The 19,336-nt window shown below is 35.3% G+C and overlaps 1 long non-coding RNA gene across 2 annotated transcripts in view; it reads right to left on the bottom strand.

Annotated features, from left to right (window-relative positions):
* Nucleotides 1–694: 694 nt before the first annotated feature.
* The window catches only part of LOC131396798 (uncharacterized), a 255,572-nt gene continuing 236,930 nt past the window's right edge, over nucleotides 695–19,336 (bottom strand). Inside the window, exons 2-3 of one of the 2 annotated variants that reach the window (XR_009216689.1) lie at nucleotides 6,693–6,754; nucleotides 695–4,062 (exon numbers count right to left, since the gene is read on the bottom strand). This is a non-coding gene — a long non-coding RNA (uncharacterized LOC131396798). Of the gene's footprint in view, nucleotides 4,063–6,692; nucleotides 6,758–19,336 lie in introns of both variants that reach the window. The other variant, XR_009216687.1, reaches the window with a different exon arrangement.

The following is a 19,336-nucleotide window of genomic DNA, read 5'->3' on the forward strand; positions in this document are numbered from 1 at the left end:
CCTAGCATTGCTAGATGTACAAAAATGCTAATTATATTGATATATCTATTTTTCCTTCTATTTTCTCCAAATAATTCTCAAAATGTATAGTTATTTGAAGAAAAGAGGATTAAATATATATATATAAACATTCTGACAGTTCCTTTAAGTGAGATTGGAAATAGACAATGGATTTTTATTAACCCTTATGGAGATCTTAGCATTTAATCTCCTTTCCTCAAAAAAAAAAAATATATATACATACACATATACACACACATATGTATATATATATATACATTGCTAGTATCTAATGAAATGAAAAACACCTGAAAATTGTTGAAAATGAATAGAAAATTGACCAGCAATAACAAAACAGGCGAAAGGTCTTATCCACATGCCTTAAACCTCAAGGGGTAGTAATGAGGACAGAGTCCAAGGATTCAGAAGAGATTCCAAGCCCCACTTTCACCACCACCTGCTGGAAGCACCTGCTGGGTGAGTTGATGGCATCCTGAAAATTCTCATGAATAGCCTGATATTTGCAGAAAAGCGACTGTGGTGATTTTCTTATTGTTTCCCCATTTCAGTCGAGGGAAAGAAGAAATAGCTAGTGAGGAGATGCAGATAAAGACCTCTCACAAAAGACTCTAAAGTTATTTGGGGGAAAGAGTTGAACTCCAGGAGTACCCTGGACATTTCACCCATCCCAGAGAGGAGGGAGCCAAGTTCCACCAACAAAAGTTCTGCATCGCTCCAGAAGAGCCTTTTCTTCTTCCCCATTCCCCACTCTCACTTCCTAGAACTATAGAATACAATACACCAAGAGTATTATAGCCCAGGGGGCTATGAGAGATAATTTACCTATATTATATCAGAACCAACAGGAATTTTAACAAACAATCCCACAATTAAGCATGGCCAAGATAGTAGAAATGGTATGAGTAAGTGTGGAAAATGTATGATAACAAGCAAAATCCATACACAAAAGAAGGATGTAGAACTTTCTGAATGAAAGGCAACCTAAGGAACATATTTTTATTTAATTTTGTTTTTTCCAGCTTTGTTAAGATATAGTTGACACATACCATTGAGTAGGTATAAGCTGTACAACATGATGATCTGATGCAGGTATATATTTTTAAATGATTCCCACAACAAGGTTACTTAGCAACCTCCATCCTCTCACATAATTACCTTTTTTTGTGTGTGTGGTAAGAATGTTGAAGATCTACTCTCTTGGCAACTTTTAAGTATATAATACAGTACTGTTAACTGTAGTCACCATGCTTTACATTAGATCCCTAGAACTTATTTATCTTATAACTGGAAGTTTAACCATTTGACCAACATCTCCCCATTTCCCCCAGCCCCCAACTCCTGGCAATCACCATTCTACTCTTTCTTTTTATGAGTTTTTTTTTTTTCCAGATTCCACATATAAGTGAGATCATACAGTATTTGTCTTTCTCTGTCTGACTTATTTGATATTTTACTTAGCATAATGCCTTTGAGGTCCATCCATCTTGTTGTAAATGGCAGGATTTCTTTATTTATCATGGTTGAATAATATTCCATTGTATATATACGCCACATTTTCTTTATCCATTCATCTGTAGATGAAAACTTAGGTTGATTCCATACCTTGGCTTGTGAAAAATGCTTCAATAAACATGGGGTTGCAGAGGTCTCTTTGAGATAATGATTTTGTGTCCTTTGGATATATACCCAGAATTGAGATTGCTGGATCATAAGGTAGTTCTAGTTTTAATCTTTTGAGGAACCTCCATACTGTTTTCCATAGTGGCTGCACCAATTCACATTCCCACCAACAGTGCACAAGGGTTCCCTTTTCTCCAGATCCTCAACACTTGCTATCTCTTGTCTTTTAGGTGATAGCCATTCTAACAGAAGTGAGGTGATATTTCATTGTGTTTTTTATTTGCATTTCTCTGATTATTAGTGATATTGAGCATCTTTTCATGTACCTCTTGGCCATTAGTGTGTTTTCTTTGGAAAAATGTCATTCAGTTCCTCTGCCCATTTATTAATTAGACTTTTTTTTTTTTGCTATTGAGTCGTATGAGTTCCTTATATATTTTGGATATCAACCCCTTATCAGATATATGATTTGCAAATATTTTCTCTCATTCCATAGGTTGCCCTTTCATTTTGCTGTTTTTTTTTTTTTTTTTTTTTTGCTGTACAGAAGCTTTTTGGTTTGATGTAGTCCCACTTGTTTATTTTTGCTTTTGTTGTTTATGCTTTTGGTGTTAGATCCAAATAAATCTTTGCCAAGATTAATGTCAGAGAGCTTTTTCCCTATGTTTTCTTCTAGGAGTTTGAGAGTTTCAGGTCTTATGTTTAAGTCTTTAATCCATCTTGAATTAATTTTTTGTGAGTCGTGTAAGATAGGAGACCAATATCATTCTTTTGCATGTGATATTCCAGTTTTTCCAGCACTATTTATTGAAGAGAATATCTTTTATCCATTAAATATTCTTGGCTCCCTTGTCAGATATTAGTTGACCGTATATGCAAGGGTTTATTTCCTGGCTCTCAATTCTGTTCCATTGGTCTGTGTGTCTATTTTTATGCCAGTATAATACTGCTTTGGTTACTATAGCTTCACAATACACTTTGAATTCAGGATGTGTGATGCCTCTAGCTTTGTTCTTGTTGCTTTGGTTATTCGAGATCTTTTCTGGTTCCATATGAATTTCAGGATTATTTCTTCTATTTCTGTGAAAAATATCATCGGAATTTTGATAGGGATTTCCTTGAATCTATAGACGGCTTTGGAAAGTATGGACATTTTAACAATATTAATTTTTCTGATCCATGAACATGGGATATATTCCATTTATTTCTTCTTCAGTTTCTTTCATCAAAGTTTTATAGTTGCCAGTGTATAAATCTTTCACCTCCTTGATTAAATTTATTCCTAAGTGTTTTATTTTTTTTGATGCTATTGTAAATGAGATCGTTTTCTTTATTTCTTTTTCAGGCATTTCATTGTTAGTGTATAGAAAAGCAATTGATTTATGTATTTCAAGTTTTCATTCTGCAAATTTACTGAATTTGTTGGTTAGTTTTACTAGTTTTTTGGTGGAGTCTTTATGATTTTCTATATATAAGATCATATCATTTGCAAACAGAAAACATTTTACTTCTTCCTTTCTGATTTGGATGCCCTTCATTTGTTTTTCTTGTCTAATTGCTCTGGCAAGGACTTCCAGTACTATGTTGAATAGGAGTGGTGAGAGTGGGCACCCTTGTCTTGTTCCTCATCTTAGAGGAAAAGCTTTCAACCTTTCACCATTGAGTAGGTTGTTGGCTGTGGGTTTTTCATATATGGCTTTTATTTTGTTGAGGTACATTCCTTCTATACTCAATTTGTTCAAAGTTTTTATCATGAAATGATGTATTTTGTGAAATGCTTTTTCTGCGTCTATTGAGATGATCATATGATTCTTATCTTTCACTCTGTTAATGTGTTATATAATTTTTATTGATCTGCCTATGTTGAACTATCCTTGCATCCTAGAGATAAATCCTACTTGATCATGGTGTATGATCCTTTTAATCTGTTGTTGAATTCATTTGCTAGTATTCTGTTGAGGATTTTTGCATCTGTATTCATCAGGGCTACTGGCCTATGGTAGTCTTTTCTTGCACCATCCTTACATGCCTTTGGTATCAGGGTGATCCTGGCCTCATAAAATGAGTTTGGAATGTTCCTTCCTCTTCAAGTTTTTTGAAGAGTTTGAGGAGGACTGGCGTTAATTCTTCTTTAAATGTTTGGTAGGATTCACCAGGGAAGCCATCTGGTCCTGGACTTTTCTTTGTTGGGAGGTTTTTGATTATAGATTCAATTTCCTTTCCTGTTATTGGTCTGTTCAGATTTTGTGTTTCTTCATGATTCAGTCTTGGTAGGTTATTTGTTTCTAGAAATTTATCTACTTTTCCAGGTTACCTAATCAAGTCTTGTCATTGTGAGTTCAAATTCTCAACTATAATATGCTTGATGTGAAATTAGCAAGTATTGGTCTAGCTTTGCCCTGATTTCAGGGCATTCTTTAGCTGTAACAAAAAACAAAGAGTTACTGCTATCTCTTTATATATATATATATATATATATGAAAGTTGAATAAGTAAAGTCAATTCTGTATTCCTGTTTTTTGTAAGGGATGATTCAGATTGCAGTCAGCCAACATCTTCATTTACTTAACAGATGTTTATTGAGCCCTTTCTCCTCAGCAGGTACGCTGGGGGTATAGCATTGATGAATAAGAGAATGCCCCTGCTGCATGGAGCTTATTTTGCAGCAGGAGAGAAGCCAAGCCAATTAATTGTGCTGTTTGGAGTTACTGGAAACTTAAATGGAGTTGAAATTATTGATGTTGTTTAAATTTATTCAAAGATTACATGGCAGGGGAGATCTAAGGAAAAGCAGATGTAAAACCAAACCCAAATTACGTTACAAAATAGGACATATAGAGAATAGAAAGTAAAACAAACAACAACAGCAAAACCTTTATTTCAGATAATGTCTTGTGTTAAAATACTTTATTTTATGAGCTATTTCTTTGAAAGGTCCAGTTACAGTTACCTTAAAGATGGTGTCATTATAGGGACTTATACAGTAATTAGTTCCTGAACCATTTTCTAGTCCTAGGGATTTGGGGGTCTGTCTTGAAACAACTAAAGATTCTAACTTAGTGATCATTTAGATTTAAGCTTGTGAGCATGTAAGAACAAAAATCTGTTAAGCAAGGAAAGGCCCCAACCAGACACATCTTCCTATATTTTATTTCCATAGATATTGTCAGGAAAATTTATCAGACTTGGAAATGGGCAAGAGATTCCTAGGTACCCTTTCAGTGGACTGCTGGGTATTACCTGGTGGATCTCTGGGGAATTATCTGATTCTGTAGGGATGTGTATCTCTGATAGTCTTTCTATTCAAGAGTGATTTACAAGTCTGTAGGGGTAAAATATTAAGTTGTAGGAAACTGAGAGTAATGCAAATTATTCTTGTCCAGTGTGATTTATATTCTGTAGAAAAGATGACTCCAAATTTTATACTTTAGTGCCCTATGGGATATTAAACTGTTTTGCACATAATAGCAAATGAATTTCAGCATTTTAAATTGCCTTTATACATATATGTCTGTTCTTTAAATTCTCTTTAAACTGGTTCTAAGATCTTACTGATTTCCTCACTAATTAATGAATTAAAAAAAATCTTTGACACATACTCATTTTATATTTGTATGAGAGTCATGACTTACTATTTTGAAAATCATACTTAAGCAATATAAAAATTAACCTAAGCAATATCTGCATTTTGGGAAGATGGAAATTATTCTTTTTATTTTATTTTATTTTATTTTAATAATAACAACAACAAAGAAGAGATATTTCAGAAAAGTTCATGTACTGAATGTAAAATTCACCTTAGTTTAAAGGATTTATTTTGTGGATATTTACATTTAAATTTGTTTGAATCACTCTTAAAATTTTTACTCTATTTTAAAAGCAAATCAATGACATCCTTTGCCTACAGCTTTGGGCACAAAGAAAAAATAGGCAGTAAATAATTAATAGACTCTCGATAATATGAAATGTGGCACATTCTTTACAATTCTACCTAAATAAACTAATCAAACTTGAATAAAAGTATCAACACTGAAATAAAATGTACAACTCCTTATCATTGTTATACAATTTAAAAAGCACTCCCAATTTATTATTTTATTTATAATCTTAACACCATCAGAGGCAAATATGGATAATGTATCACATTCTATATTTTAAAAAAGTGCCAAGAGGTGAAATGGCTTGTGTTCCCATAATTAAACAGTGAAGAGCTTGCAATTCTCTGAACGGATCTCTGGTCTTCTGTTACATGATCAGAATGTGCAGGTCTCTTTTTACTATAATATATGTTGAAATTATGGCTGAAATATCACTCCCACCTTTTTTGGTTTTGCTCAATGAGTGCAAGCTACTTGGTTCAAGTCAGTGAGAGGATCTTTTTCACTAAATAATGAAAGAGTCTCTAGTGACACAGAAAAAGAAAACAAGGAGCTTTTGCTTTACCAGCATAGCTTACGTAGAATTTGGCTATTTTGTGATTTAAGCAAATTTCAGAATAGCAGCTTTGGTTTCTGTGTTTCTCCTTTTGTGAACTTGGAATCTTTTTGGATCAAATTCAATTTTTAATCTTTTTGAATTAAAGAGTGAAGTAAAGAGCAGGGCATTCCCAACAGTTTTGTGAAGAGAATCTTTTATTAATCTACAAAGCTTTGAGATCTTGAGGTACAGGAGACAGGTGAAGGTTAATAAACAATATCCAATAATTTCTTCCTTCTGAGCATCTGAGCAAACTTCAGACAAAAGGACATTTATTATTTTATCAATTCAATAAATATGTATTTTCTGAATGCCTTCTGTGTCAGCCATTGTGATAGGTGCTGGTGGTAGGGAGTACGATATGGAATAAGATTTGCTTCTTGAGTGTAAGGAAATTCTAGCATGGGAAACAGAGAACAAACAGCAAATAGAAAAGAGGAAACTGTAGCTTGAGAAATGTCACAACTGGGGTACACAGAGGTCACACGGAGCACAAGAGTAGAGAACCAATCCAAGTCCTGGTGGGCCAGAAAGATGATAGCTAAGAGGCAAGGGATTTGTAATAAATGACTTACTTTATGTTATTTGGCCTGTTTCCTCATCTTTAAATTGTGAACTAATATACTCTTTCATGGACCTGCTGTGCAAACAAAAAAATTGATGTAGTGCTAAGCACACAGAAGCGCTTAACAAATGATAACCATCATTATTACTTTTATTATGACTAATAATAAAATGGGGTTTGAAGCAAGAATAACAATATCTTTTAGAAAAAGAAGAATGATAGGAAGAGATTTCGTATGCAAAGGCCTGGAGCAAGAGCAAACTTACTGTAAATTCTTCAACATGACTGGATCTAGAATAGATGAAACAGGTGCTAGAGATGAACTGGAAGATCAGGAAAAATCCAGGTCATATAGGGCCTTGCAAACCACCCTAGGAATTTGGAATTTATCCTAAGGTCCATGAGACACCATTAAAGGATTTCAAGCAGAGGTGTGATATGTCCTGGTTTCCATCCTACAAAAATCAATTTGACTACAGTTTGGAGAATATGTTGCACTGGGGCAAGTTTGAAAGATATAGGGAGATAATTACAGAAATATATATGAAAGATGATCCCATCTTGAACTGGCTTGGAGACACTGAAAATGAAAAGAAGTGGATAGATTTGAAAATTATTTAGCAGATGGAACCCACTCTTGAGAGACTAGACATTAAAAGCAAGAGGGTGGGGACAATTCAAAGAAGAACTCAGTATTTTCCTTAGGAAAATGAGTGGCTCGTAGTGTAATTCACTGGCCTTGGGACGCAGAAAAGGAAGAAGAAAAAGAAATGGAGGAAGAGGAAGAGGTTTTAGGGGGATTTAATAAGTTCGGGTTTGGACATGTTGGGTTCTGAGATAACGGAGGAAGGATCTTCATAGGTGGCTGGATCTATGGTCTGGAGCTTAGAAAAGATATCAAGTTTGGAAGTATAGATTTGATAATTGTCACTATAAAATGTCTATAGATCTACGGATCATGTTACATATTCTTGGAAAGATGTCTCATTTGAAGAACATAATCCAAACAGGAATTTCAATTTGTGCTTGTGTCCATCCCAAACATTCAAATGGGTCCAAAAATGAGTCTTCAGTAACTTCTATTAAAATCTTTTGACTTGGTCTGTTCTCTAAAAAATTTTGAGAGTCACCTAGTTTGTTACTCCACAGAAGGCTACCCTTTAATGGTGTCATCCACATTGTACCATCTCCTTTGACCTTACTGCATGTCATGCTTTGGACTTGTCACATCCCTCCAATGACATGTTGCTTTCTTAGAAATATGGTTCTTCCTCTCTGACTGTCTGTCTCATGGACATTATGGATATGTATCAGGCACGGTTTTGAGGTCTACTCACATATGCTGACCTGCTGATCACAGACCTTTTTACCACAAATAAGTGTCTTTAGGCAATAAGCTTTTTATTCTACTTCTTATGCATAAAGGTAGATTAAAAATGAAAACTCCAACCACAAATAAAACTAGAATTTGCACTTGATTATTTTGGGGGGTGTTTTATGGAGAGGATTTTCTTTTAAGCCTCAGAATGAAATTCAAGTGGCAATAGTAGTAATTCCATCTTCCTGAACCCCAAGTATTGGGAGTTGTACTGAACAGAAGTCTTATTCAGGTTCTGAACCACAGAATATCATTGATTTCAGTGAGTAACAAGCACACCATAAAAGTGTCTGAGAATACTGAGAACATGTTGTTATACTAGTGAATATGAGATAGAATTTACTCTGTTGCCATAATGCAAGTTGCTGGATTTGGGTTCATTATGTAAATTATGAAAAATAAACCAAAAAGTTAAATAAAGAAATATTTGTATCTTCATTTACTGTTAATTTGTGGGGAAAATGTTCTCATTTTTCCCACTTTTAAATCAATATTTTTATTATATAACTATGACTTCTTTTTCTTTCTTGAAGTATAATTGATATACAATATCCTATTAGTTTCAGGTGTATATCACAGTAATTCAATATTTATATATATTATGAAATGATCACTATAAGTCTAGTTACAATCTGTCACCATACAAAATCATTACAATATTATTGACTATATTCCCTATACTGTACATTACATCCCCATGGTATTTATTTTATAGCTGGAAGTTTGTACTTCTTAATCCTCTTCACCTATTTTGTCCCCCAACCCTTTCCCCCTTTGCTAACCACTGATTTGTTTCTTATATGAGTCTGTTTCTGTTTGTTTTGTTTGTTTGTTTTGCTTTTTAGATTTCACATATAAATGAAATTGTGTGGTATTTGTCTTTTTAGGTGTGACTTATATCACTTATATAATACCCTCTAGGTCCCTTCATATTGTCACAAATGGCAAGATTTCATTCTTTTTTATGGCTAACATTCTATTGTATACATATACCACATCTTCTTTATCCATTCATCTATCAATAAACAGGTTGCTTCCACATCTTGGCTATTGTAAATAATGCTACAGTGAATATATGGCTGCATATATCTCTTTGAATTAGTGTTTTCCTTTTCTTCAGATAAATATACAGAAGTGGAATTGCAGGATCGTATGGTAGTTCTATTTTTAATTTATTGAGGAATCTCCATGCTGTTTTCCATAGTGGCTGCACCAATTTACATTCCCACCAAGAGTGTACAGGGGTTCTCTTTTCTCCATATCCTTGCCAACACTTGCTATTTTTTGTCTTTTTCATAATTGCCATTCTGACAAGTGTGAGGTGGTATCTCATTGTGGTTTTGATTTGCGTTTCCCTGATGTTTAGTGATGCCGAGCATCTTTTCATGTGCCTGTTGGCCATCTGTATGTCTTCCTTGGAAAAATGTCTATTCAAGTCCTCTGCCCATTTTTTAATCAATTGTTTGTTTTTGTGATACCAAGTTGTGTAACTTCTTCATATATTTTGAATATTAACCCCGTATCAGATGTATGATTTGCAAATATCTTCTCCCATTCAGTAGGTTGCCTATTCGTTTTGTTGATGGTTTCCTCTGCTGTGCAAAAGCTTTTAGCACATTTAGTTTGATGTAATCTCATTTGTTTATTTTTGCTTTTGTTGTCCTTGCCTGAGACAACTAATCCAAAAAAATACTGCTAAGCCCAATGTCAAAGATGCCTATGTTTTCTTTTAAAATCTCAAATACCCTTAACTTCATACTTTCAGTTGTTCTAAAACTGAAATTTATTTATAGCTTATAACCATCTATTTGATCACTTGAACCTTCTTTCAATGGGCTGTTTTAGGGCCTCTTCTAGGATTTTGGATCCTAGATATCAAAGAAACTTCAAATGCACCATACCATTCACTACTTAGCAATTCATTTCTGTGGCAGTCAGTTGGCCATTTGTGTTGAAGTATTTGGGGGTCTTCAGTACTTGTTACTTTTATCTTTGTCAAAGAGGAGAAGGAGCAACAACAACGAGTGTTGTCCTTATAGTAATTAGTCTTAAGCTTTTGACTTCTGTCCAACCTATTTAATGTAAATTTCCCCTGAGGACGTACTAAGGATATGGCCTGCAATATCTGAATTTCCACTGTTAAGTGTATGAATGGACAAATATTGGCATGATCATAAACTAGTTTTTACACTCTTGGAGACCACTGTGGTTACAGACCATAACAGCCCCAAAGTCAAAGACAAGTATGGATGAAATTCAAAACTCTGGGTAAAAAGCTCTGGAGCTAACTGTAATTTTTGTCTTTTTGAGTTGTAGTCATCAAGAAGTATTTAAATCTATGAGTACATTTGAGTCAGTATGTGGAATTTCATTCATTCATTCTCATCGATTCATTCATTTTTGCTGAATACAGTCTTGTGGGAGGTATTTAATTGCTATAAGTAAAATTAGTATTCCATTGCTTTTCCAGGGGGAAATTTGTGTTGTCTTTTATTGTCTCTTCTATTTAACCAACAAAATTCATTTGTTGCATGCCTTGATAATTTTTGACCTTGAGCAATTCATAAACCATCCAAAAATAATCAATTTGTAAGCAAAATAGAGGATTAACCTTTTCACAAAACAATCCCATTTTCAATTAAGGGAATTAAATTTTAATTTTTTAAGTTTTAGACTTTTTTCCAACTCAAATAGTGTCTCCAAATCTCTCATACTGATTTTTATTAGTGATAAAAATGAAAATTATTTCACCTGAGAGACCAGTTGAATGTTGGTGTGGTCAGAATTGTCAGGAAATGGACAACCACATGCTCAACTTTACTGCTTCATATAATTCACTTCCGTTCACCAAATTGTGCAGGATATTCTAGTCATCAGATTAATTTAAGTAGGAATTTGATAGTCTGGAATGAAAAAACCTCTAAGGAAGAAAAATAATCACCAAGAAAGGAACAATATATTGGGATTCTTCATTTCTCCTAGGCCCTTAGGTTAGAGAAAGAATGAGAAGGCAACTGTGCAACAGAGGAAGAATAATTAAATCACCTCTGCTCCTTTCCTTAGCACGTCTGGCACTAAGTGAAGAAGAGGGTGTCAGTGGTGTTCCTTTCTCGTAGTTAAGCCAGCTTGTGTACTGAGAATCCTGAGAGGATTATAAACAAGCATAGGACAAGACCTTGGAAATGTCAAGCTTTTATCCTGAAATGTCATTTTCTCTGTAGGACGTTTTCTTCTTCGGGGAGCCAAGAGAATCGTATTTCTCCCAGGTAGCAATGAAGCTCTCTTTAAATTTCTTCCTTTTAAATTGTCTTATTCCTGTAAGGTAACTAGTACTTAGCTTCTAGAAATGAGACAAAGATTGTTCAGTTAGTAAATAAAAATAATACTTTTTTCAGCTCTGCTCAGCTGTCTTCTGCAACGTTATGTTGGATTCTCTCCTGAATTAAAAATCAGCAAACTCTCAATACACGATCCCTGATCTTAAATCAGGACCAAAGCAAGATACAACAAGTGGAAAGTTATTGATATTTATTTTGTATTTTATATTATGAAACTTTCTGTGACACAGGCCCTTGTGTATGAGATATGCTAAACATACATTTCCAGATGATGAAATCTGGCAGAGGGACATTTCTCACTGTGCCTTCAGAAGCTAAAAATATACCATTCCTCATGTGATTAAGGAAAGTCCATTAAGATATTAAGTTTTTCTTTGGAATTAAAATTCTATAAAGAGAGGTTCTGTGGTTTAATCTCTTAGTGGTAGAAAAAATCTGACTAAATTGGTTTCATTTTTCTACAGAATTTATGTGTGGCAAATGAATGACAGAAGTAAGACCACAGGATCTTTAATCTTAAGAATCCAGATAATTTTCAACTACTTTTGATATAATCACTTATAAACAGTTGGTAAACTAATGTTACATTATTAATTAAAATAAAGTCCTCACAAGGCTAATAGCCTAGGAACTACTTTTAGGCATCAAAATCTCCCGAATTTTCTCGTGCCCCTTCCTTTTAGCTCTGCTGTCTTCCCAAATGAAAAATAGCTAAAAATGACATGCAGTTCAAGTTAAATGGTCACCACTAAGCCCTAGTCATCCATCAATGAGTATTGTTCATTTCACCACTTAAATACTGAAAACATGATTAAAGACCAAAAATGGTAAATGAATTCAGCTTGACAACACATACAGAGTGTTACATTTTACATGTTAGCATCTTTTTTCATTTGGAATATGGTGGAATATGGCTGACTTCATTTAGCAGCCTTCTAATTATTGGTTTTATTAGGATAGCTCAAAATGGAATGATTTAAGAAACTGGACTAAAACACTGTTCATTTGCTCTACCATTGATGCACAGAAAGATAGAGGATGGCCTGGAATTCAAAACTTTGTATGCTTTTAAAACATTACGAATTTAATTATTCAATGTAGTAACGTAACACTTACAAGCCAGCAGCACTAGATAAACTGCAGTCATTTAAAAAATAAAGAAGCAAACATACATATATCTTCTCTACTGTATTTATTATCCATGGGGCATAAAGCTACCAGAGCAGAGCTCTCCAGAATGTGCAATATGCTTTCTGAGTGGTTTTGTTCTCTTTGATATTTGGTTTTATCATTAATGCTATTGTGTGACACCTATAAAACTATCATCATTGCTTTTGTGAAGACAACCAACTTTGACCCAAAAAAAAGCTGCATCACATTTTATTGGCATTATTTATTAAAACAGTGTAACTAAATTGTTTATGAAAAAGCAACTTCAGACATCAAGTTAAGGTCCATTCATTTTTTTTCACTGTGGAAGAAAGTTATGCAGTTTTTTCATAATGACTATTGGTGGTTCTTTCCCCAAACTCTTCTTCTGTTAATGCTCTCCCTACCTTCCCAACAAAGAATATTTGCCAACTCACTGACAATTCCAATCTTAGAATGCAAATTTTAGGAATCCCTCTTCTTGTTTGAAGATTATAATTTTTACTTACATTCACTAAACATGTTCTTTAAATCCAGCCCTCTCTTTCCCCAGTGCTGATTTGGGGCGGATTCTTCTAGTTGGTCTAATATGGTTCACTTTGGGATCAAGAGCATACCTTGATCATATGACTGGTGGGAGAATCAGGAGTATTTGGTCTGATGTGTTCACTCCCCTTCTTTGTTCCAAAATTCACGTAACACAACTTATAGAGACCTAATACAGAACACCATGAAAACATAAGGTCAAAATTTAGAGGAGTCTGAGACAAAGGGAAAATAAGGTCAGAGAACTAAAATGAAGCCAGGAGCACGTTTATTGTACCACATTTCCAGTGTCATATCCCATACTTTTCTTGAGGTAGTGCAAAAACCTGATTCTTGGTTTTCTAGCACACACTAAGTGGGGGAAAACACAGAAACTACATAACGCACAATGACTGTGACATAAATAAGCCAGATATTCAGGAAAAGCACTACTGCATTAAGAACAGAGATAAATTTCTTCCTGTAGGACAGACTGTGTACCATTCTAAATGGCAACCTCAGTAGCATCTTGGAGGAAATAAAATAATACCCTGCTTAGAGCTTTGCTTACCAGGTCCTATGATGTGACATCATTCAAACAACAGTTTAGTAAAAGCATTTTGCTGTTTGGGAGGACGGAGTAGAAGATGGGCGGGAGGGAGTCTATGGCACTCTGATCTCTCAAGGATAGATCTTGGTCTGTGGGTGAGTTAGGTGCATGACCCAATTCTCTTAACTGAATTTCTGATAAGACCTGGGCCAAAGTAGCTTTGAGATGATACCCCCCAGTTAACAAATGTCCTGAGTACAGCGACTCAGTATTGCCAGTGAAGCTTTCACAATCAGAGTTGTCCTCTCATGACATAAGCCTTACTAGAAAGCTGCATCACTTCTGATTGGGCACGAACTGAGGGAGTTGCTTATCTACAACACCAAGATATTCCTCAAGAGCTCATTTTGGATGTATTCTAATACGCATTTTCAAAGGAGTGATCTTAGTCTCAAGTTTTTATGCTACAGCCTGGCTGTAACTATTTTAACCTGGAATATTTTAAAATACATATAACTTTATGGGCATATTAACTATGATTTTCTGTTTAGTAAAACATTCAGTGCATATCTGGCATTGAACCATGTAATTTATCATTAATCTCCAGGATAAACAGGTTATGATGTGTAAATTTCAGCTGCAGTTACTAAATGTGATTTATTTTAGTACTTATTAGGCATAGTGCAAATAGTTAAAAATGGAGACTGCATCAGGAAGCGAATCTGCCAGAAAAAAAATAATTTTCTGAAAATTTGTCTATAACCCTTCTTCTTAAATTTTATTATTGTTTTATGACAGAAATCATTTGTGTTCTTGGTAGATGAAAAAATATGAGTAAAAATAAAAGGCACATATTCCTATCAACCAGATAAAACCACTTGATTTTTGTCTGTTTTGTTCCAGGCATGTTGTGCGTATAATTTATACTTCACAACCCATTTCTATTCACAGAATCAAAGCTGAAGAAAAGAAAACAAAATGTGTCAACTAGCTTTTTTTGTTTGTTCCAGATTTTTAATGAATTGTTAAAAACATAACATTTTAATAGAAGAAATACTGTACCTGTAACTTTTCAGCTCCCAATGCAGACCATTGATTGGAGAAGCCTCAGTTTTCAATTTATCAAGGAGGAAACAGCATACATTTTATATTAAATGTCTAGTAGGCTAAGGGGCCTATAATTATGAGAGAGGAAAGGAATCCATTTTAAAAACTTAGATAAACTGTACTTTTTGTCTAAGCAGAGGCAGACTTCTCTGCAGAAATAATCCAGTTAGCATGGGGGACAATGGAGACAACCATTCAGAGTGGTCCTTGAATAATTTTGGGTTAGGAAATATCTCCCATCTATAGACAAACTGCTATTTCTTCTAATTTTCCCTGAATAATGACTGCATTTTCCCATTCCAGAGATTTAAAACTCTAGGTAAAATAAGGCATTCATTACGTAAAATAGCATATGTAAAATACATGGAAAAATAAGTAGATTAAACATGGCCACAAATTCTTTGCTACTCCCCCCATTGAAAGATTGACTCTGAGCTGAATATATTACTTGACCAATAGAATAGAATAGAATAGAAAGCAACAAAAAATGTAAGAGAAGTAGCATTCTGGGACTTCTGAGACTAGAAAAAGCCTTGCAGCATTTTCTCTGATCTTGTGGAACACTTATTTTGGGGGAAGCCAACCTCCATGTAAGAAGTGCAACCCTAAGACTCCATGTTGTAAGGAAGCCCAAGGTAGCCTCATGAACACCAGCCTCCAGCTGTTCCTCTCTCTCAGCCCAGGTATGAGATGTGAGTGAAGAAGCCTTCAGATGACTCAACTCCAGCATCAGCTGCTGTATGGCTGCAACTTTATGAGGGACTCCAAGCTGAGCATATCAACCCATAGAACCACAAGCGGTAAAGAATGAAGCTACTAAGTTTTGGAGTGGTTTATTATACGGTAGTAAGTAGATAATTGGAACATTCAGGTTATGACTAAAAAGAACCAGCCCGTAGTCACCTTACCAGTTTCACAGCAGGAACATAAAACATGCTTTAAATATATTGTTTTGGTGAAATAGAAAAATTCTGGAGAGGGACCAGGAGAGCCAGCATCTAGCCTTGGCTCTGCAACTGCAAGGTGTGTGCATTTGGACAAGTCAGTTAACCTCTCTGGGTCTTGCTTTCATCATTCATAAAACGAATGAGTGGGACAAAATGATTTCTAAAGTATGGTAGAGATCTAAAATCCTTCGAGTTAATAAACTGGAATCAGTCACTAGCAATCCTTGGTTGCTTCCACTTCTTAACTCCCTTAGGCTCTTAAGTGCCATCATGAGCAAGAGAGGAGGAAATAACAAAATTATGAGCCTCGTTGAAAATGACTCGAATGTTTCGTATGTTCCCTTTGAGAAATTTTTGGCTATGTCAGGAGAGCAGCCATGTGGTGGGAAGATATTTTGCTGAATTGTCATACCTTAGTATCAGGAAAATTCATACAGGACGGACAATTCTATGTTTCAGATCTTTTCTCAGAATGAAGCTGTGATGAGAGTTTTTGCTACAAAGGAATTAGGTCCAAAATACATTTTTATCTCAGAAGTCCAAATGCTCCATAGACAACGTTTTAAAGGATAAAGCACAAAACCCACAATTGACTAAAATTTTAATTTGCTGGAGGGAACTTGAAATTCCCTTCTATGCCTAATGCTGCATCACCAAGAACCATCTAAACCTCAACCTCTGAGGACTTGAACACGAACAGTTTCTTAATGAAGGCTTACTAAATTATCAGAATCACTGAATGCAGCTGGGTGAAAGTGTAAGACCTATGTTTTCCTTTCAAATTGTTTCTAATCCCTCAGGAGAGACATATGTACAAAAAGTATAAGTAATAATAATGAAAGAAAGTAAGGTAGGAGATGCTGATAATAGTTGGTTATATAAATAACCACCTTTTGGGGTTTCAGACTGAGACTTTGGTATACTCTAATGTAGACCACTTTTAACCCTTATTCCAGCAGCATGTTTGGTGGTAGATTCCAACCTTGGTCTAGAGGAAAGAGACAGGTAAACTGGAGGAAAGAGAAAATGGGAGACAATATGGGAGACACATTCCCAAGAAGCTTTCACCTGCTTAGAATAGGTGGGAGCAAGATTACACACACATACACAAACACACACACAAATACATGCAATATGAATCTTCTTTCTCTTCCTTTTTGAATTGCTGAATTGGTTATTGTTACAGAATTCTGTCCCCAATATTACTTCCTGTCCTATTTATCTGGCAAAGGTGGAGTACAAGTGGAGGAATATTTCCATTCTGGCCCAAATGATTCAAAATGCGCTCTTCACATCACCCATAAAACAACAGATGAGACCAGACTGGGTATTTATATAATAGAACAGGGATTTTAGCTTTCTCAGCTTGGGTCTAATTTAGAGCCAGCTCTACCTGAACATTTCTGGAAATCTAGGAAATTAGGCCTTTAGGAAGCCTAATTTGCATGAGGATCAAGGTACCAGGTGATGACTAAGTTAGGGTGTTCCACGAATACTGTTTTATTTTGGGATGAGTCACTCTTTAAGCAAAACGCATGTGCTGCATACCTGCAAGCTGTTGCTGAATGATGGCTGAAGGGACACGTGAGCTTGAATGTCTCATATTTCAATACTGCCTGATTTGTATCTGAGCGCCAGCCATACATATGTTTAGTTACATCCTTTGCCTAATTACAGTCCTGCATACTAATTATTTATGCTCTTTGCCTACACATAGTTAGTTCTTTACTTATACCCTTTACCTTATACTTTTTACCTATAACATTCCAACTTTCCCACCTCATTCACCTCCCCCTAATGTTTCCACTGCTCATCCTTTGAGAAACAGGTCAAGTATCATCGCCCCAAGCAAACTTTTACAACCTCACTAGCCTGGATGAGATACTCCATAGCACTCTGAAAACTTATTTCATGTCCTTTGCTAAATTGTTTTATGGTGGTTTCTACACCACACATAACTGTGAACTCCTTGAGAGCAAGGGCTATGTTTTTATATCGTATGTTCATTGTCTAATTCAGTTTTCTGAATAAATAAATGAACGAGTGCTAGACCTAGAGAAAAGTAAAAGAGAATCTTCTGGATGGGCAATGTTAGAGGTTATTCAACATGTTTGTATTAGGTTCCTATTGCTATTATAACAAATTACTGCAAACTTAGTGGCTTAAAACAATAAAAATTTATTACCTTGTAGTTCTGGAAGTTAGAAGTCCTAAAAGCAAGTGTTGGCAGGACTACATTTTGTATAGAAGCTCAAGGAAAGAATCTGTTTCCTTGCCTCTTCCTGATTCTAGATGCTGCCTGTGTTCCTTGCGTTGTGGCCCCTTCTTCCATCTTCAAAGCCAGCAGTGTAGCATCTCTGATTCTGACCTCCTTCTATCACTTATAAGGACCTTTATATTATAAGGTTATATTGGGACCACCTTGATAATCCAAGATAAACTTCCCATTTCAAGATCCTTTACTTAATCCCATCTTCAAACTCCCTTTGGCTATGTAAGGTAACATATCCACAGGATTAGGACACGGACATTTTTGATGGGGGCATTATTCTGCCTACCACAATGTCTATTTAGGATGTCTGTTAGCAAATGTGGTCTAATGAAAGGCGCCCTGGTTAAGACTAGAAGGAGGAACCTCATGACCTGATAAGATAAAGCTGCATCTTGCACCTCCGTCTTTAGAAGTTTGTCTTCTAAATAGGGGATAAACATAATTCTTCATAGATACATTGGAAGAATTCATGACATAAGGATCCCTGCCCTCATATTGAGGAAGCTTTCTTTCAATACACTAAACATGATTTTACAGCCAAATGGTAATAACGACAACAGCAATATACATCGTTACTTCTCTCCTTGAAAGTAAGAATCATCGCTGCACCAAATAACCTTACCTATCCTAGAAAAGTGACTCTCAATTTCACATTTATATCACCTGGGAAGCTTTCTAAACGTACTAATATCTTGGATGACCCCCACTCCAAAGACTCTGATTTAATTCATCTGGGGTGGGTCCTGACATTACTATTTTAAAACCTATCTGGGTTATTTTAATATTCCAGAGGTTTCCATTGGCATGCCCATAGTAGAGATGCATTATAAGTTATTAAGCTGGTAGTTACTCTAGTGTCAAATTGAAAGGACTAGGAACTGTGTGAACTGTGCAAGTTCAGCATGACTAAAGCATATTAAATTCTTCTAGACAATTTTCTCATGTTTCAAAAAGGAGCCATAGTTCGAAATTTGAGATGATATGCTTTCATCTGTAAGTTCACGAGTCTCACTTATTTGTGATATAGACACCACAGATATATTTCAGGAGGAATGATTTAAATGTACTCAGGGTGTGGTGGGGCCTGAGGACATATAAGCAAGAAGAAATCGAGCAGTGATCTTAGCTTGTTCTGAAAATGGATAAAAGAGGGAAAGAAAGCCTCATTAATTTCTTCATAATGGTTTTGTTCTAAAAGCAATGTAAGGCAACAAGGACAGGTGGGCTTTGGAGGCACTTCATCTGAGCAAACCAAGGTGATTATAAATCAGGAGAAAGGCTCAGACTATTTCTGTGTAAGGAAAAGGCCTCCCCATGCATCACTCCTTTGGCAATGTGGATGTAATTATATTGTTCTTTAAAAATGCACTGCAAGATGCATTACCTGT

The sequence above is a fragment of the Diceros bicornis genome, chromosome 3 (genome assembly GCF_020826845.1).
Source record: "Diceros bicornis minor isolate mBicDic1 chromosome 3, mDicBic1.mat.cur, whole genome shotgun sequence".
In the NCBI taxonomy this organism is placed as follows: domain Eukaryota; kingdom Metazoa; phylum Chordata; class Mammalia; order Perissodactyla; family Rhinocerotidae; genus Diceros; species Diceros bicornis.